The 19,747-nt window shown below is 42.7% G+C and overlaps 1 protein-coding gene across 1 annotated transcript in view; it reads left to right on the forward strand.

Annotated features, from left to right (window-relative positions):
• The first annotated feature begins 1,326 nt into the window (after positions 1–1,326).
• The window catches only part of LOC123774575 (uncharacterized PE-PGRS family protein PE_PGRS54), a 56,614-nt gene continuing 38,193 nt past the window's right edge, over positions 1,327–19,747 (forward strand). Inside the window, exon 1 of the mRNA XM_045768954.2 lies at positions 1,327–1,390. The gene's annotated coding sequence lies outside the window, so the exon portion shown is untranslated. The remainder of the gene's footprint in view (positions 1,391–19,747) is intronic.

The raw sequence follows: 19,747 nt of genomic DNA on the forward strand, positions 1-19,747 counted from the left end.
GACTCATCGCCAATCTCAGACCTCACCCCTCACAGTGACTCGTTGTCTTCTGTTGCTTAGGTACTCCCTTATCCAATGGAGTACCTTCCCTTACACTCCTGCCTGCATCGCCAACTTTTTCACTAGCCTCTTGTGTGGTACTGTGTCATAGGCTTTCTGGCAATCCAAAAATATGCAGTCTGCCCCACCCCTCTCTTTGTTGCCTGATTTTTGTTGTCTGGTCGTAGAATTCAATTAATCTTGTGAGGCAGGACTTGCCATCCCTGAACCCATGGTGATGCTGTGTTACAAAGTTCTTCGCTCCAGATGTTCCACTAGCTTTTTTCGCAAAATCATCTCCATCAACTTCCATGGAATGCAAGTTAGGGACACTGGCGTGTAGTTGTGTGTGTGTGTGTGTGTGTGTGTGTGTGTGTGTGTGTGTGTGTGTGTGTGTGTGTGTGTGTGCGTGTGTGTGTGTGTGTGTATATGTGTGTTTGTATGTATGTATAAAAATCATATATAATATAAATCATTACTAGCGTCCATAGCCTGGTTGGTAGAGCCTCAGACTCACTTCCAAACAGGTCAGAGGTTCACATCCTTGAGTTCATGGAGCTATATGTATACAAGTTAATGACTCCATTTAAAATGATAAACATATACACACACACACATATATATATATATATATATATATATATATATATATATATATATATGTCTCGCTAACATAGGGTATAATGACCTCCCAAAAAATGTGAATCACTTGTTAATGCTTATAGGTATCATAAATTATATTATATCTGATAAATGTTTAGTGTTCAACATAACCCTTTTTTTGATTTAGTGTATATTGAACGTTGAACAATGATAAGAGAAGTACTTCGTGTGTATGATTGTATATAGAGAAAAAACATGAATACGTAATTTAATTTCTTATAGCCAGTGAGTTCCTTTAAAAGCTATTCGATTGTTTAGAAACATAATGTTACGTCTGTATTGTACGTCTCTAAACGTGAAAATATAATTTATCCAATAAAATAGATAGTAAATCTGAATAGATATTAAATGTGTGTTTACACACATTTAATTAATACAATAATTTAATTAATTCCCGTAATTAATACAATACCTAATTACAGTGTTTCACTGTATTACACAATCAACTGTTTGATGGCCTTGTTATACCAGATATGTGTTATGGGCTTAAAGTCATAGTAATAATGATAATATTGATCTTTATTACTGTTTTAAATCTACAGTTGAGAGTGAAGAAAGCACTATCTGGCACCCAGCGATGACGTCAGAGACGGTGAGGGTGATGAACCATACGGCAGCGGCGGCCAGAGAGAGGTCAGTGTCGCGTGAGCCGGGCTGGTGGTAGGACGTGCAGACGGGGAGCGCCAAGGTAAGACTCGCTGCTCATACTCGTGGACGCTGAGGTAACTTTATGGAGAAGACAGATTTTGTGCAGGCTACGTTGTATTATATCATGGGTGTAAGAAAATACATTGCAACTTTTAAGAGGAAGATGACGCAATGCTATGAAATTATTTTTGTATATATATAAATTATTCGTTTTAATATATATAAGTTTTACAAGTTGCATAGACTTTGAATTAGAGGTGTTTGACATTGCATGTTAGCTTCTCGTTTGAAATGAGATGTCCTATTGACATTTTGGTCATTATGTTATAGAGTAAGTTTTGCGGTCCTCCATTCTCCCGAGAAATCCTTCATAATTCCTCTAAGAGTATAAACGTGAGAATAGAGGTCGCCCATAGGATATATTATGTGCATTATATATAGAAATATGTATTATATATGTGCAGTACCTCCTTATATAGAAAACGGATCACTACTTAGCATAAAGGTCTCCTTCCGCACACTCGCTGAATGGCAATTGGATCACTACTTACGCGGCGCATTAAAATCACCATAATAGAATTTATAAACTCGTTTGTACAAATCATTGCTGCTTTGAGTCAATTGAGTGTCCAACTCTGGGCGTTGAAGTAGCCAGCGGTCACTACTCCTTGACATAAGGTGTTCACACAACCTCGGCTCAGGAAGTGAAAAAGTAATAATCAGTATTTTCGTTTTTCTTCTTAGTTTAATTACATCACTATAACATTAAAAGTGATGGCATCATTTTTTTTTTTAATTGTATTATTATATTTAATATTTGGCTTGGTTTGAATCATATTTCAAAAATAATTAAAAATTAATTAAAATATATGTTATATATAATAATAAATGAAATACCGAATATGATGATTAGTAATAATTAGGAGTTATATCATCAAAACTGTTACCAAAACAGAAAACTGCCTTTTTATCTCTTGTTAGAGAAGTGTAATTTCAAGTTTGACCGGAAGTGCTTAAGTTAAGTTCTTGGAATAAACAATGTTCCCGTGTCAGTTGATTGTTACTCTCATCAGCAATTGTGCAGTTAAAACATTAAAGTTTTTGCTGTTATTAAAGAAAATTGTCTGAGATATCTTATTAGGGAACATATTGTCTTACAGAAATAGGACTGTAATGGGCTAGCGTGTGTGTGTGTGTTTCGTGAATGTGTCATGTGTTTGGTAAGTGTGTATGTGTGTGTGTTTGGTGTTTGGTGAACGGTGATACTGTCTGTCTGTTCTTCATTGGTGGTGGTGGTAGTGTTTGTAAACGCGTGTGAGTTAAGTATAGCGCTTTCTTACCTATTTATTGTGCATGTTTTCTCATTTCTTCCCGAGTCCCCTTTCCGTCATCCTCTTCTAAAGACTTTTCACATAGTTAACTTTTATCTTTCTTACTGGTTTGAGAGCCAAGTGCTGCTACGGTTAGAACGACTTCGTTTTCTACCGAGTGTCTTGTAAGGCGAGAGGGAGTCTAACAGACGGTGTTCTCTTTTAGAGAGTGTGACTGTGTCAAATTTGGTTATTATGGTCAGTGGTCTATATCAAGGCCAGTTATTATAGTAAATGTCTATGTCAAGGTCAGTTATTATAGTAAATGTCTATATCAAGGCCAGTTATTATAGTAAATGTCTATGTCAAGGTCAGTTATTATAGTAAATGTCTATGTCAAGGTCAGTTATTATAGTAAATGTCTATGTCAAGGTCAGTTATTATAGTAAATGTCTATGTCAAGGTCAGTTATTATAGTAAATGTCTATGTCAAGGTCAGTTATTATAGTAAATGTCTATGTCAAGGTCAGTTATTATAGTAAATGTCTATGTCAAGGTCAGTTATTATAGTAAATGTCTATGTCAAGGTCAGTTATTATAGTAAATGTCTATGTCAAGGTCAGTTATTATAGTAAATGTCTATGTCAAGGTCAGTTATTATAGTAAATGTCTATGTCAAGGTCAGTTATTATAGTAAATGTCTATGTCTAGGTCAGTTATTATAGTAAATGTCTATGTCAAGGTCAGTTATTATAATAAATGGACTATGTTCAAGGTTAATTATTATAATAAATCGCCTATGTTCAAAGTAATTATTATAATAAATGGCCTATGTTCAAGGTCAATTATTATAATAAATGGCCTATAATCAAGGTCAATTATATTAAATGGCCTATGTTCAAGGTGAATTGCTGCAAATGTGTTTCAAAGATCGTTACCGCTGTCAGCGTGAGAGTAGCCTATGCCAGTGTTATTGTTGAGGAATTCAGCGTGTTTCTGTTAAGAGTTTTTTCCCTGTCGGTCGTGTGAGTCAAGAGAGCTCTTGGTTTAACGTCTATGGTAAAAGCTGTTGCTACTGAATTGAAATTGAAATAAGTTTATTGAGGTAAAATACACACACAGGGATGAGGTAGCTGAAGCTATCCAGGCTTCAGAATAGCTGAAGCTATTCAGGCTTCAGAATAGCTGAAGCTATGCAGGCTTCAGAATAGCTGAAGCTATGCAGTCTTCAGAATAGCTGAAGCTATTCAGGCTTCAGAATAGCTGAAGCTATGCAGGCTTCAGAATAGCTGAAGCTATGCAGGCTTCAGAATAGCTGAAGCTATGCAGGCTTCAGAATAGCTGAAGCTATGCAGGCTTCAGAATAGCTGAAGCTATGCAGGCTTCAGAATAGCTGAAGCTATGCAGGCTTCAGAATAGCTGAAGCTATGCAGGCTTCAGAATAGCTGAAGCTATGCAGGCTTCAGAATAGCTGAAGCTATGCAGGCTTCAGAATAGCTGAAGCTATGAAGGCTTCAGAATAGCTGAAGCTATGCAGTCTTCAGAATAGCTGAAGCTATGCAGTCTTCAGAATAGCTGAAGCTATGCAGGCTTCAGAATAGCTGAAGCTATGCAGGCTTCAGAATAGCAGAAGCTATTCAGGCTTCAGAATAGCTGAAGCTATGCAGGCTTCAGAATAGCTGAAGCTATGCAGGCTTCAGAATAGCTGAAGCTATGCAGGCTTCAGAATAGCTGAAGCTATGCAGTCTTCAGAATAGCTGAAGCTATGCAGTCTTCAGAATAGCTGAAGCTATGCAGTCTTCAGAATAGCTGAAGCTATGCAGGCTTCAGAATAGCTGAAGCTATGCAGGCTTCAGAATAGCTGAAGCTATGCAGGCTTCAAAATAGCTGAAGCGAGGTGAGAATAGTTGAAGCTATTCTCACCCCGATCAGTACAACGTGTTCATACATATATATAGACACATCACAAACAATAAACATATTACCGAGCATTCTGAGAGATAAACATATACATTTCTTCTGTTGCTACTAGGATGTGTTATATGCCAAAGGTGCTTGTCATGTTGCTGTTGTCAGGGTCAGGAACTTGCTATAGTGTCTGTCAGGTGACTGTGTTGAGTGCGTGTTGTCAGTGTCTGGATCTGACATTACCTGACAAATGGCTCCTTGCTGAGTGCGTTCTTGATAGCCCATACGTCATGTCTCTCTGCAAATCGTTCTCCTCGGTTGAATACAGCTATATATATATATATATATATATATATATATATATATATATATATATATATATATATATATATATATATATATAGAGAGAGAGAGAGAGAGAGAGAGAGAGAGAGAGAGAGAGAGAGAGAGAGAGAGAGAGAGAGAGAGAGAGAGAGAGAGAGAGAGAGAGAGAGAAAACGGGAGAGAGGAGTAACAAAGAAAAGGAGGGAAGGAGGGAGCAATGGGTGAGAGACTGGGAGGGAGGGAGAGAGAACAGGGAAGGTCACCTTACCTAACTTTGCGGTTACCCTGCGGTGATTCCGGGGATCAAGTTCCCCGGTGCCCGGTCTCTGACCAGGCCTCCTTGTTGATGGTGGACTGGTCAACCAGGCTGTTGAACTCGGCTGATCGCAGCCTTACGTATGAATTACAACCTGGTTGGCCAGATATTCTTTGGAGGTGTCAATCGAGTTCTCTTTTGAACACTGTGAGGGGGTCGGCCAGTTATGCCCCTTATGTGTAGTGGAAGTGTATTGAACAGTCTCGGGCCTCTGATGTTGATAGAGTCCTCTCATAGAGTACCTATTGCACCTCTGTTCTTCAATGGAGGTATTCCGCACATCCTGCCATGCTTACTGGTCCCATGTGGTGTTATTTCTGTGTGCAGGTTTGGGACCAGACCCTCTAATATTTTCCACGTGTAAATTATTATGTATCTTTCCCGCCTGAGCTGTAGAAAATACAAATTTAGGTGTTTGAGTCGGTCCCAGTAATTTAGATTGTTTATTGAGTGTATTCTAGCGATGAAGGATCTCTGCGCGCTCTCCAGGTCATCAGTTTTTCCAGCTTTGAAAGGGGCTGTCAATGTGTGACATTATTCCACTCTAGAGAGCACTAGCGTCTTCAAAAGTATCATCATTGGTACGGCATCTTTTGTTTGAAAAGTTCTTGCTATCCAACCTGTCATTTTTCTTGCAGTTGTGACAGCTACTTTATTGTGCTCTTTAAAGGTTAGATCATCTGCTATGATTACACCCAAATCCTCTACATTGCTTTTACTTTCTATGGTATGATTTGACTGCGTTTTATACGTGGGTTTCCGTTTTTATATTTTATTTTTTTCCATAACGCAGGACCTGGAACTTATCTTCTTTAAATACCATGCTATTTTCTGTAAGTCATTGAACGACTTTATTTACATTAGTTTAGAGATTTTCTGTGTCCTCTATGTTGTCTACTCTCATAAAGGAAAGGGGAAGAGACATGGAAGGGAGTGAGAGAGAGAGAGAGAGAGAGAGAGAGAGAGAGAGAGAGAGAGAGAGAGAGAGAGAGAGAGAGACCCGCGGGTACCGATGTATTCATAAATATGTATGTAATGTATGTATGTATGTATGTATGTATGTATGTATGTATGTATGTATGTATAGACGCTTGTGTACATCTGAGGTGTCCCAGAGAGCGAGCGGCGACGTACCCAAGGCCCGTGTGTTGGCTGGCTAGCTGCGATGGAGACGGTGGTGGTGGCGTTCGCCGAAGAATCGCAGCTTACAATGGCCCAGTAATTTACAAGAGATCACAGGTCGTGGGATTGCAGGCGCCGCGTCGTGTCGTCTTCGCCAAGTGAACGCCCCACGGAGTTCAGCGCCTGACGGTGCGGTTGCGGGCTGCGTGTAGCCTCTAGTGAGCATTGACTTCAGGAAGAGTACGGCTGGCGTGTAGTGTGGGGGACCCGGTGAGGCTCTTTAGTGCATGTTAGTGGTCAGTTTCATACTAGGAGACTTTCAGTGTAGTTGATGACTTCAGTGTGTAAGTGTGAGGGCCTGGGGGAGGGGGAAAAAAGGGAGGATTTAGGGGAATAAATACAGGGGAAATAGGGTGTAAATTCTTGTGGGGGAGGGGAGAGAGGAAAGAGAAATATGAGGAAAATATTTCCTGCAATTTTTAATGTGATTAAAAGGTAGTTGTTTTGGAGGTCGGTGTTCGTGGAGGTATGTGTATGTGTGAGTAGCTGTACGTGTAGGTAGCTGTATGTGTGAGTAGCTGTACGTGTAGGTAGCTGTATGTGTGAGTATCTGCACGTGTAGGTAGCTGTATGTATGAGTAGCTGTACGTGTAGGTAGCTGTATGTGTGAGTAGCTGTACGTGGAGGTATGTGTATGTGTGAGTAGCTGTACGTGTAGGTAGCTGTATGTGTGAGTAGCTGTACGTGTAGGTAGCTGTATGTGTGAGTAGCTGCACGTGTAGGTAGCTGTATGTATGAGTAGCTGCACGTGTAGGTAGCTGTATGTGTGAGTAGCTGTACGTGGAGGTATGTGTATGTGTGAGTAGCTGTACGTGTAGGTAGCTGTATGTGTGAGTAGCTGTACGTGGAGGTATGTGTATGTGTGAGTAGCTGTACGTGTAGGTAGCTGAATGTGTGAGTAGCTGTACGTGTAGGTAGCTGTATGTGTGAGTAGCTGTACGTGTAGGTAGCTGTATGTGTGAGTAGCTGTACGTGTAGGTAGCTGTATGTGTGAGTAGCTGTACGTGTAGGTAGCTGTATGTGTGAGTAGCTGTACGTGTAGGTAGCTGTATGTGGAGGTAGATATACGTGTAGGTAGCTGTATGTGGAGGTAGATATACATGTAGGTAGCTGTATGTGGAGGTAGATATACGTGTAGGTAGCTGTATGTGGAGGTAGATATACGTGTAGGTAGCTGTATGTGGAGGTAGATATACGTGTAGGTAGCTGTATGTGGAGGTAGATATACGTGTAGGTAGCTGTATGTGTAGGTAGCTGTTCCTCCTGCACACACAACACTGATATATTACATGATTGACGGGTTGTATAGCAGAGAACACTTAACGTGTATGTACGGGTCACGTTACGTTACACGAGCTCCGTCGTCATCTTAATTAAGCCTGCGGGTGTCCTCTTAGGACGCTCTGCCGCTCGTAAACTCTTCTTAAATCCCGTCGAAGTCGCTACGATCGAGACCAGGGAAGAGGGGGGGGAGACAGCTCTCGTAAATCGTCACGTAACCGTTTGATGAAATCTGGCTCCTCAGGATTCTAACATTCAACACACAATAGCACATAATACTGCCATCTTGCATGCAGAAAAGTATCAAATCTGTACATTAAGTAAATGTGGTAAATTCTTAAGTGCACACTTTTCTGCATTGCTCATCGCCATCACCTCTCGTTACAATACGGACTCGTTTCAGCAGCCTTTTGCAATATTTATTAATATATTCCTCCTTGCACAGGTATGACTCAGGATAATAGATAGGCTCGTCTAAGTAACAATTATCTGATTATCATCGTCAATTTGCGTTACCTTCGAGTCTAATGTAATCAGTAGACATCTGCCGAGGCAGCCGGCATGGTGGTGCTAACAGCTACAGCTCCGTCAGTCACCCCACGAAGAAGGATCCTGGACAACACAGTGATTCATGCCGCGCAAGTCGGGTGTGACCAGAATATACGCGGCTGTGATGTGTGCTCTGTGCAGACTAGAGAGGAGCACCCGGCGCCCGTTAGTAGAGGAGGAAAGTGGTTGTTAGAGATTACAGGTGCTGAATCACGTCATAGTGGGGGCCTCGTAGCCTGGTGGATAGCGCCCAGGACTCGTAATTCTGTGGCGCGGGTTCGATTCCCGCACGAGGCAGAAACAAATGGGCAAAGTTTCTTTCACCCTGAATGCCCCTGTTACCTAGCAGTAAATAGGTACCTGGGTGTTAGTCAGCTGTCACGGGTTGCTTCCTGGGGGTGGAGGCCTGGTCGAGGACCCGGCCGCGGGGACACTAAAGCCCCGAAATCATCTCAAGATAACCTCAAGATGGTACACAGCTTTCTCTCACTTCCCCGAAGATGAAGTGGGGCTTTGTTAGCCACTCAAGTGTATTTGTGATAGTGCTCTAAGACTATTGTTTATGTTTTGTAAACGTTTGGTATTTATCTCGTGACGGCTTGAAATACTCGTTGATAGAACAAATCCACAAGGGCCGTGACGAGGATTCGAACCTCATCCCAAAGACGGCGTCTGGGATGATCTCGGACGTAGGTTCGAATCCTCGTCTCGGCCCCTTGTGGATTGTTTCATTTGATGCATCACGCTATTGTGATTTCGGTGTGTAACTTGTTGATAGGAAAGTCTCCGAGGCAGCCGGGTATGTGGGTACAGCATGACAGCACCGTGACGGGGGGGGGGTAGGGGGCACTGTGATATCCGACCACCATGAGAGCAGATAAGCATGTCTTTTTTTGCAACTTTTCAAAGAAAAAGAGGAGATATAATAAGTGTGTTCCATCAGTAAGGTTTGTCCCTGTAGTCATGTGTGAGCCACAGAGCCCTATCTCTTCCGCTTTCATCCACTCTTGTTAGGAGTGGCGCAGATATTATAAATTTAACCCGTTAGATGGTTGCTGAGTTCATACGGCAACACAGATTTCGTTCGTTAAAAGGTAAATGTCTGATTAGTCAATCCGACGTGGTAGCGCTATCAGCCACTACCACCACCCCCAGACAACAGTGGTTACCCAACTACTAACACAACAACATTACCACCATCGTTACCAACATTACCAGCATCGTAACCATCACGTTTACCCCCCCCCCCACCCCCACCCACCATCCCCACCACAATCACAGTCATCCTTGCCTCCTTCAAGTGTTCTCTTTGTTATCGTCACAACGACCATCAACTTGAATTGCATCCATAACGACTACCACGACCACCATTATTACCACCGCCGCCATCAACACAGTCTTCATCCCCACTACCATTATCACCATTATCTAAACCATCGTCTCTGCACACACGGCTCTTCCTGTTATCCCACCACCATAAACTGTATATATTCTCTCTCTCTCTCTCTCTCTCTCTCTCTCTCTCTCTCTCTCTCTCTCTCTCTCTCTCTCTCTCTCTCTCTCTCTCTCTCTCTCTCTCTCTCTCTCTCTTTCTCTCCCCCTCCCACAACCCATTGTTCCCTCACCTACCACCACCTATTCTCTCTCTCCCACACTCGCTACCCCTCATACACCCTCGCTAAATAAACCCTTTCCCTTCACACCTTCACTAAACCACTTCTCTCACACACACTCACTAAACCCTCCCCTTCCCCCTCACACCCTCACAAAACCTCTCTCCCTTCACACTTCCGCTAAATTCCTTTCCCCCTCATACCCCCTCATCGAACTCTCTCTCTCCCCCCCCCCCCTCTTACACCCTCGCTAAACCCCCTTCCTTCCTTCCCACCTCGCTAAGCACTTCCTCCCTCGCACCCTCTAGACTCCCCCCTCCCACATCACACCACGAAGCGCTCGCTAACACCACTAATCTGGACCACTTAAGCTGTCCTCTGTCTTCACACAACACACACTCGTGTTCTCGTATCTCCTCTTCGCATATCTTTCTTTGTGATCTGTTCCTTATTTTTTTCTTACGTTTCTCTCTTTCCCTCATTTAGGTGTTTTACTTCTTCATTTGTATTTGCTAATTGCATCAGTTTATTCTACTTATGTTTTTTTTTCTCGTGTCTGTTTTCTGATATTGCTTTCACACTTCATCATCGGCTTTATCTTTCTCCCGGTATTGTCTCTATTCTCTTATTTTATATCTTCTCTTCCTGTTTTTAACGCAGTCGCTCCATTCTTTAATACCTTCCAATTTCCCTGTTTATCCTTATACTGCATTTCTTCTTTTTCGTCTCCTCTATCTTCCCACCTCTCTCTCTCTCTCTCTCTCTCTCTCTCTCTCTCTCTCTCTCTCTCTCTCTCTCTCTCTCTCTCTCTCTCTCTCTCTCTCTCTCTCTCTCTCTCTCTCTCTCTCTCTCTCTCTCTCTCTCTCTCTCTCTCTCTCTCTCGCGGGCAATCGATATTGTTGCTGCAATAAATTAATCTCCATCCTATGTTCCAAAAACATTGATCCTAATTTGATCAACCGGAACTCGGGCATGCCTTACCCTGCCGGGGTGCGAACCCTCTCCTTCCTTCCTGTCGGCTACTTCGAAGACGCCTCCAAGTATCAGAGCCCCTAGGCACCTCCTTCGTCACTAGACGTCGTCTTCGAAGACGTCCACAAGTAACAGAGGCTGAGGGTACGTCTGTTATTCAGTAATAACTTTACTAGTGTTTTTTTGGAATAAAGTTACAGTTCTGTCGAAAAGGAACACCAGAGATGTTGCAGGAAGGTGAGGCTTATGGCTCTCTAATGGTGAAGATTGCAGTCCTCTCTAATGAAGCTTACAATCCCTCGTGTGAGCTTACAATGCTGTCGTAATAAAGCTTGAAATCCTCTCATAGCAAAGCTTAGAGTCTATTAATAGTAAAGTTTACAGTCTAATCATAGTGAAGCTTATAGTCTTCTCATAGTGACGTTTTATAGTCGTTTCGTGGTAAAGCTTGCAATAATCTCACAGTGAAGCTTTAAGTCCTCTGATAGTGAAGCTTTATGTCCTCTGATAGTGGAGCTTTAAGTCCTCTGATAGTGAAGCAATAAGTTCTCCCACAGTGAAGCTTAAAGCTTCACTGTGAAGCTCACAATTCTCTCAAACAATATTCACTCCGAACCCAATATCTAAAAATATAACAATTATTTTCTTCGTGTGGAAGAAATAACTTCCGGTCAAAACGTTTAGTCTTGAAGCCGTGAAACAATTCCCTTCAAACCGACACATTTTTCCCATAAATAAGAAACATTTCCCGCCCCCGTGACACCACAGTCTTCCTCTTGGAGCGGTCTAAAGTTATTTTTTTGCGCTCCTTGAAGCTTGTTTCTCACGACCGCTGCGAGAAGGATAACGGGCAGCCGAAGGTGTTCTTTCAAGGCGGAGGTCGTTGCCCGAGCAACGTATGGTGCTGCGTGGTGACTTCATCCACGTGTGTGTATATATATATATATATATATATATATATATATATATATATATATATATATATATATATATATATATATATATATATATATATATATATATATATATATATATATATGGGTGAATGATGTCGGTGGAGAGGGTTATGGTGTGTGGTGCGATCAATTATGGTTGAGTGGGTAGTGATGCTGGGCACGTGGGAGATGCCCAGTGGATCAGAGCGCAACGGAAAACTTTTTTTTCGATCAGGTGAAGAGTAAGGTCATTGTCAGGAACATTCATGCAGTTCAATGTCAAGCAGCATCTATGACTAATCTAGTTGAATTGTTCTTGTCGATGTTTCTGTGAAGACAGACAGACAGACAGACAGACAGACAGACGGCTGAATAGATCAACCCCAGTACCTGACGACTCGTAGCCACCAGTACTGCCGGAGTGTCGCTTCCTTCACCACCAGTATAATATTAACTCCCCCAGGAATTTCCTGTCGGTACCCGGGGTTCCCCGCCTCTACGGGATCTTGAAAAGTTGGTGTGAATCAGCGCTCGAGGGACTAGGTGGGTGGGGACTGACCCCTCGCCCAGCTCTACACCCATATTGGCTCGGCGCTTTCTCTTCATAATTAACCTAACTGACCCACCTCGCAATCTGGGTTTTGACGCCTTGTACCGCCTGTGACCTGATACCAAACCTTGTAGTTCCTGGTGCATGGTTCTGACACCTCGCAGCGTGGGTTCGAGTTCTAATTTGGAGTACTGCAGTTGTTCTTAATAAGTACTGTAGCAACTGTACGTCTCTATTTACTGTCTAAGGCCCCACAAAGCAGCATCGTGTATTTCCACTTGCAACATCCGGCGCCAGGCTAAAGTAAATCTAATTGTTAGTTAATGTTACTTTTGGCATAGGGAGTCGGGGGGGGGGAGCATATTCGAAGCTGATTATCATTATTTGTATTTATATATTTTGTTTATTGATTACCATATTTAATTATTTTTATTATGTTTTATGTTTAATTCTTTTCAATTTTATGTAATTTATACCATTATTATTTTATTATTTATATTTCATTTTTAGATTTTAGATTTTAAGTATTTTATTATTTTGATTATTTAGTTTAGTGTTGGTGTTTTTTAGTGTCTAGTGTTGGTATTAATAGTCGTTGACTATTAATACAATTAATGGTCGTTATTTGTACCATTATTAAACTCATCTTCATCCAAACGAAGATGACACGAGGCTGGGCCCAGCCCTCGCCTTGCTCCAGGCGGACATCAATGCTCTCAACCTGATAAACACCAGCAATAAATATAAGCTAAAGAAGACGCAACATGAAGACTGGTCTTGCTGGTGGTCTTAGCTTGGAGCCTCAGCTCTGTCTCGTAAATATGACGAGACTCGCTAATGGGATTCTAGTCACCGTTGCTGTCTTAGTTAAGGCTTCTTCTCCACCTCCCTGGAGCTACACCCTGGGTAGAGAGCTTCACCCATGATAGGGAGGCGGGGGAGTGAGCTACACCCCATGATAGGAAGCTACACCCGGTGGCAGCTCACAGTGTAGCAGAATCCACATATGTGATGACATTTCATGAGATGATTGGCTTTTTCATCTCGCGACGTCCGCCAACGATCCTCCCACACACCTGACACATCAATCGACTCTCAATTAAGGGAAAAAACATATATATATTTGCACCTATTTAGCCAGCGTATATAACTGAAGCTTTGACTTGCACCCCATGCGTGTTAGTTTTTCTAAATGCTGCCCAGATGGGATTTATTGGATTGATTGGAAGTTACACATACACAAGAAGGGGTAAAGAGAAGTGATCTTGGCAGAAACGTAGGTGTACAGCGTGGGAGGGACCGCTAACTTAACATGGGAGGGAAGGAGGATTTCTGGGATCACCACCTACGTACTCATCCTCGGGTCTGCTGCTTCTATGTTTTATCTTTCAAGAGTGCTACGCGTATGCTACAGAGTGGGGGGCTGATATCACACCGAACCTGTTCCCAGAATCCTGGTCTGACATAAGTGTCAGACCAGGATTGTATATATATATATATATATATATATATATATATATATATATATATATATATATATATATATATATATATATATATACACTAAATTTAATCGGTTGTTTTCTTCTAAAAGATATATGTGAGGCTGTTAACATTCATTAAACTATTTTCCTTATGGTTGAGTAAAAATAATGATTTAAATGCTTGAAGTTTATTCTACTAAAGACCGTATAGCAATGTCAATATCTCTGTTTATCTACCAATGAACGTGTGACAAACTTGATTGAGGTATATCCAGACGCAGAACGATAGCATGCACGTTGTCGATAACTTGCGAGTTAATTAACACCTGCAGCGCCGCTGGAACACACACACACACATGTTGCGGTTATTAGTCTCATCACTGTGGAAGGTTGTTAAGGATAGCCACTAATGTTCCTAATTATCACTGATTAGCTTCATCACTTGCTGACAGTATTAGGTGTGTGGTAATTGATAGCGTCTGTCTGTCTGTCTGTTGCTCTGTCCGTCTGTCTGTCTGTCTGTCTCTCTCTCTCTCTCTCTCTCTCTCTCTCTCTCTCTCTCTCTCTCTCTCTCTCTCTCTCTCTCTCTCTCTCTCTCTCTCTCTCTCTCTCTCTCATATATTTACTTACTTATTTGATGGTTTTCCTATTTTTCTCTGGTGAGGTCGAGGAGGAAGATAATGGGTCAGGTCTATATTAGGCTGCGGCTGGGACGCCCTTAGCTGCTTCGCCTCAATCATTCTCCGTTCCCCCTCTACACCAACTGTTCCAGCGCCCCGGTTATGGAGTGGCTCCTTGTGAGTCCTCTTGAAGCCCTGGGAGCGATTTCCATTCCTCTTTGTGAGCTCTTCTGGAGCCCCCGAGAGAGGGAGAGAGAGAGAGAGAGAGAGAGAGAGAGAGAGAGAGAGAGAGAGAGAGAGAGAGAGAGAGAGAGAGAGAGAGAGAACCTCTTAGCAAAATATCAGCTGGACAAGATTGAAATCGCCATAAATCGAATATCAATGAGTCATCATTAGTTAGAATATTCAACCGAAAAATTCAGTGCATTAACTGTTGTTGTTGTTGTTTTAGACTCATCAACTCAGAACAAAAAGTTCCAAGTACCACGGGCTTATCTAGAGATCTTGAGATATTTTCGGGGCTTAGCGTCCCCACGGCCCGGTCCTCGACCAAACCTCCTTTTTGTTACACACCCCCAAGGAAGCAGCCCGTAGCACCTGTCTAACTCCCCGGTACCTATTTACTGCTACGTAGCAGGGGTCATCAGGGTGAAAGAAACTCTGCCCATTTGTTTCCCACTCCACCGGGGATCGAACCCGGAACTTCAGGACTACGAATCCGAAGCGCTGTCCTGTCATATGGTGAGCCCGTAGATAAAAATGCATTAACGCTGGAAATAAAGTAAATAGGATACTGTGGGTTGTGGGGTGACCAAGACTGAGGTCACGGAGGTCACGCCAGCCAGTGACCTCCGTGACAGATGAGGGAGGGACGTTACCCCTCATTCACTTCCTCCCTCACGACGGAAGTTACGAGATCCTTGGCGAATCTCAAGATATTCGTTGGTCTGATTGCGATGTGTCTTTGAGTATGACAAACGTTTGTAATTCCCTTTTGCCCGGGACGTTGGCTGAACACGCGGGGTAATCATTCATCTGTAATAACCTCCAATGAGGGATCATTACTTCACCACGGTCACATGCGCTCTGTCTCCACTTTTCAGAAAGAATATTTCACTTTTAGAACGCTTCGAGAAACATGTAGCAATTTTCGCGCCGTCTTCCATCTTCTTTTTTCTTCTTTGTCAAGTTTTGGCGTAAATAAACACTATGATTGCGTGGGCCGGCAACCTCTTTAAGGAAGTTGACACCAACAGTAGATTCTCTTCCTCCTCCTCCTCCTCCTCCTCCTCCTCCTCCTCCTCCTCCTCTTCCTTCACTTCCTTCGCCTCCTCATGTTGTTGTTGTTATAGATTCAGCTACTCGGAACAAGTTCCAAGTAGCACGGACTATGGTGAGCCCGTAGTGGACTTACCAGGCAAAGGAGCCGTACTCTCCTCCTCATGCTCCTCGCCGCAGGCTATAAGAGAGGTAGACAAAAACGCCAAAACAAAATAGCATCACGAACCCATCACCGTCGTCGACGACGGTCTATTAACGAAGGTTCTTATTCCCTCCTGTTGTATCACCCGTTGGTTCCGTGTACCCTAGTTTCCCCTCCTCTGATGCATTTGGTCTCGTTTTCTTTTTTTATTATTGTCGTTTTTTATGTTTTTCTCACTTTATTCTAATTGTCTTTCACTCATCTTAATAATCTCAGTGTTTCTATATACATTAATCAACGGGCAATCAGTAACGTAATGGGTAAGGGTGTGAGACCTTAACATACCTCACAGCTTGCCCTTGGCTCTATTACCATTAGCACCTGTTCCATAGTGCCAATAATACTTGTACCCAAGCCTGAGCATCTAAGGATTTGACTCGCGAAAATAGTTTACATTTTATTTTCAGTCTGACGATATAATGGTAATAATGCCGTGTTATTAGTCAAGGTGATACTCAGTCAAGTCGTAAGTCAAGAATTATTGCATTATCTCTCTCTCTCTCTCTCTCTCTCTCTCTCTCTCTCTCTCTCTCTCTCTCTCTCTCTCTCTCTCTCTCTCTCTCTCTCTCTCTCTCTCTCTCTCTCTCTTTCTCTCTTTCTCTCTCTTTCTCTCTCTCTCTCTCTCTCTCTCTCTCTCTCTCTCTCTCTCTCTCTCTCTCTCTCTCTCTCTCTCTCTCCTTTGTCTTACATATAGAAGTTGAACGGACATGTTTCTTCCATGTTGACCAAGACAATATTGACTGATTCGCCCTATTGCATGCTCCCAGTGTCTTCATCTCGGCCGTGTACACTGTGTACGACCATCGAGCCTTTTGGTGTAAGAGGCCCTTTGTAGCCAGTCTCATTCAAGCCAACATTGGCATCACAGGGAACCAGCTCCACCACACTCCAGTATCACACGGGTCCAGCACCAGCTAATGGATATCATACATTCTTAAGAATTTGATCATATAAACTCAATTATCCAACCAGATCACCAATGTTGAGGATAATTAGAGAGATATAACGTCCTGTTTCATAAGGTCTGTGGTGACTAGTCCATATCCACGAACGGGCTCACTCCTAGATATTTACAATCCCTGCCCTGTGAGACGCCATACTTGGCCTGACTTTCGGCCAAGTCCATAAACTTCCAGCGAGTGGGTTGGTGGAACTGTACTGTGGCGATAAACCCGACCAGTTGATGAGTTTACGAAGGTGCTCAGTCCAGAATCTAGCAAGTCATGAGCGCAATGTTGCTTTGTCTGGTGTCTTCACACTATCTATCGTTCAATTTTAGTTTTTTTCCCCCAAATAATGATATTCTTACAAACGCATCATCATATATCATCGCAGAGACCAGAACTATGGTTCAGTATATAATGAGTATGTTAGTATACCCGGACGTAAACTTGCTGTAGTGTAAATTACCATCGGTTGCCAATGGCCATTGCGCCCAGCATCTACCCCAATAAATGTATGTTTAAATAACTTTCGTCCGCTTAAGGTGTTGATCAGTATCTCATGAATTGAAAAATCTTGCAGCTAACTTGTGTCCGCAACTTATCGGCGAAGGCATCTTGATTATTCCTAAGTGACGGATAGCTTCTGTCTCAGGAGACGATATCATTACACATCCAGATTCATTTTTCAAGGACCCCGACCAGTAGAAATATGCTGTGAGGCTGATAACACTGGCTAAGGTGTTGCCAGAGTGTGGATCGACGTGAGAGATCTTGAAAGAACTGACGAATTGCTGAAGAACTGCCATCAATCTGGGGATTTTGCAACATTGGTGCTGGTAATACTGTAAGGAAATGAGGAGTTGTTGGTGACATTGTTAAGTCGTATTGAGGACATGGGAACACTGGAGGTCAGACTATATTGAGGACTTGGTAACACAGGTGTACGGACCACATTAAAATGTTAGGTAACAAGGCAACGAGGAGAATATTAATGTGATCAGTGCTGGATCGACTCTGGTGGGTGGAGAGCTTTGAGGACTCCAGCACACAGGCAGATGGACCATATTGATGGCTTGAAAGATAGGAAGATGGACCATATTGATGGGTCCGCTTTACTGGTTACTTGCTGACACAAGTGGAGCATTTACAAGGAATTTATGAACACTGGCGAAGGCAGGACAACTAGGAGAAAGAACCATGTAAAACAAAGATTGGGGTCACTGCATGGGGGTCACGGAGTCTCATGACTGGGGTCACGGAGTATCATGACTGGGGTCACGGAGTATCATGGCTGGGGTCAAGGAGTATCTTGACACAAGGACTAGGAAGGTGGGGGCGACTATGGTGGGTAGTTAACCAAACCAGTATTGTCTCCTGGGATTAGGTAAACTAATGGTCTTGTCGTGGCTAAGAGGAAGATGTCGATTAGTGATTAGATTCACCCATTGATAATCAATAATTTTAAACGACAATAAAAGACACAGTTTATTGAGTGACATAAAAATATTCAATTCAATAATTGCTCATTTTATGCCACATTAGTTCTCGACGATTGAGGAATGGATTGATTATTAGGTGTTCTTTTAAGTACCTAGCAGTACCTAGCAGTACCTAGTAGTACCTAGCAGTACCTAGGAGCACCTAGCAGTACCTAGCAGTACCTAGGAGCACCTAGCAGTACCTAGCAGTACCTAGCAGTACCTAGGAGCACCTAGCAGTACCTAGCAGTACCTAGCAGTACCTAGCAGTACCTAGCAGTACCTAGGAGCACCTAGCAGTACCTAGCAGTACTTAGCAGTACCTAGCAGTACTTAGCAGTACCTAGCAGTACCTAGCAGTACCTAGCAGTACCTAGCAGTACCTAGGAGCACCTAGCAGTACCTAGCAGTACCTAGGAGTACCTAGCAGTACCTAGGAGTACCTAGGAGCACCTAGCAGTACCTAGCAGTACCTAGCAGTACCTAGGAGCACCTAGCAGTACCTAGCAGTACCTAGCAGTACCTAGCAGCACCTAGCAGCACCTAGCAGCCCCTAGCAGCACCTAGCAGTACCTAGCAGCACCTAGCAGCACCTAGCAGCACCTAGCAGTACCTAGCAGCACCTAGCAGTACCTAGCAGTACCTAGCAGCTACCTAGCAGTATCAAACTGTATATCTTTCCTTGATCGTGACGGCTTAGTCTGTAATAAACACTTTTCAAGTTCCGAAGCTTCCCAAACCAAGGTTGTTGTCCTTACAGGTAACCCCTCGAAGCGCTTCCCAGCTCATAAACTGTTCAATAAATGCAAAATAAGACGCCATCATTGGGGGAAAGATGTAGAGGTTTCGTAGGCGGACACTTAAATACTTGAGGAATCCTGGCCCTAGTTCTAAGCCAAGCCTGTGGGTACTCTACCTCATGAAAGACTGATTCGAAAAGTAGCGAAGCATGGTATTGTGAGGGAGGGTGGTACTGCCTTAGTTTGATAACGTCATGATTATTTCAAATGAAACAAATAGTTAATGTAAATGAACTGGAGTTTGAGTAGGAAACCATTTCAAGGTTGGGGGTAGAAATAGCCTAAGCTACTCTAGCCCTTTGAGATGTATTTCTTTCTTGTCTCAATAAACATACTTGAACTTGAACCATTTCAAGTTGAGTGCCACAGAGCTCTGTATTCTCACAATAAGGGAGGATCTCAGATGTACCAAACTGGTACACAACTGAGCCTTTACACCTTCCCCCTGGAGCTCCAGTAAGGCGTCCCTACAAATAATACCTACCAACGTTGTTAAGCTTGTGTTCAGTTAATCTTTTTAATATCGGATAAAAATTATCCTGAACCCCGATTTGGTGTCGATATTTTTCATAATTGCTTAACAATGTCTGCTTCTCTTGTGAAACTCAAAATGCATTACGAGATGACGAAGAGAGTTACTAAAAGATA

The sequence above is a fragment of the Procambarus clarkii genome, chromosome 51, assembly GCF_040958095.1.
Source record: "Procambarus clarkii isolate CNS0578487 chromosome 51, FALCON_Pclarkii_2.0, whole genome shotgun sequence".
Classification (NCBI taxonomy): domain Eukaryota; kingdom Metazoa; phylum Arthropoda; class Malacostraca; order Decapoda; family Cambaridae; genus Procambarus; species Procambarus clarkii.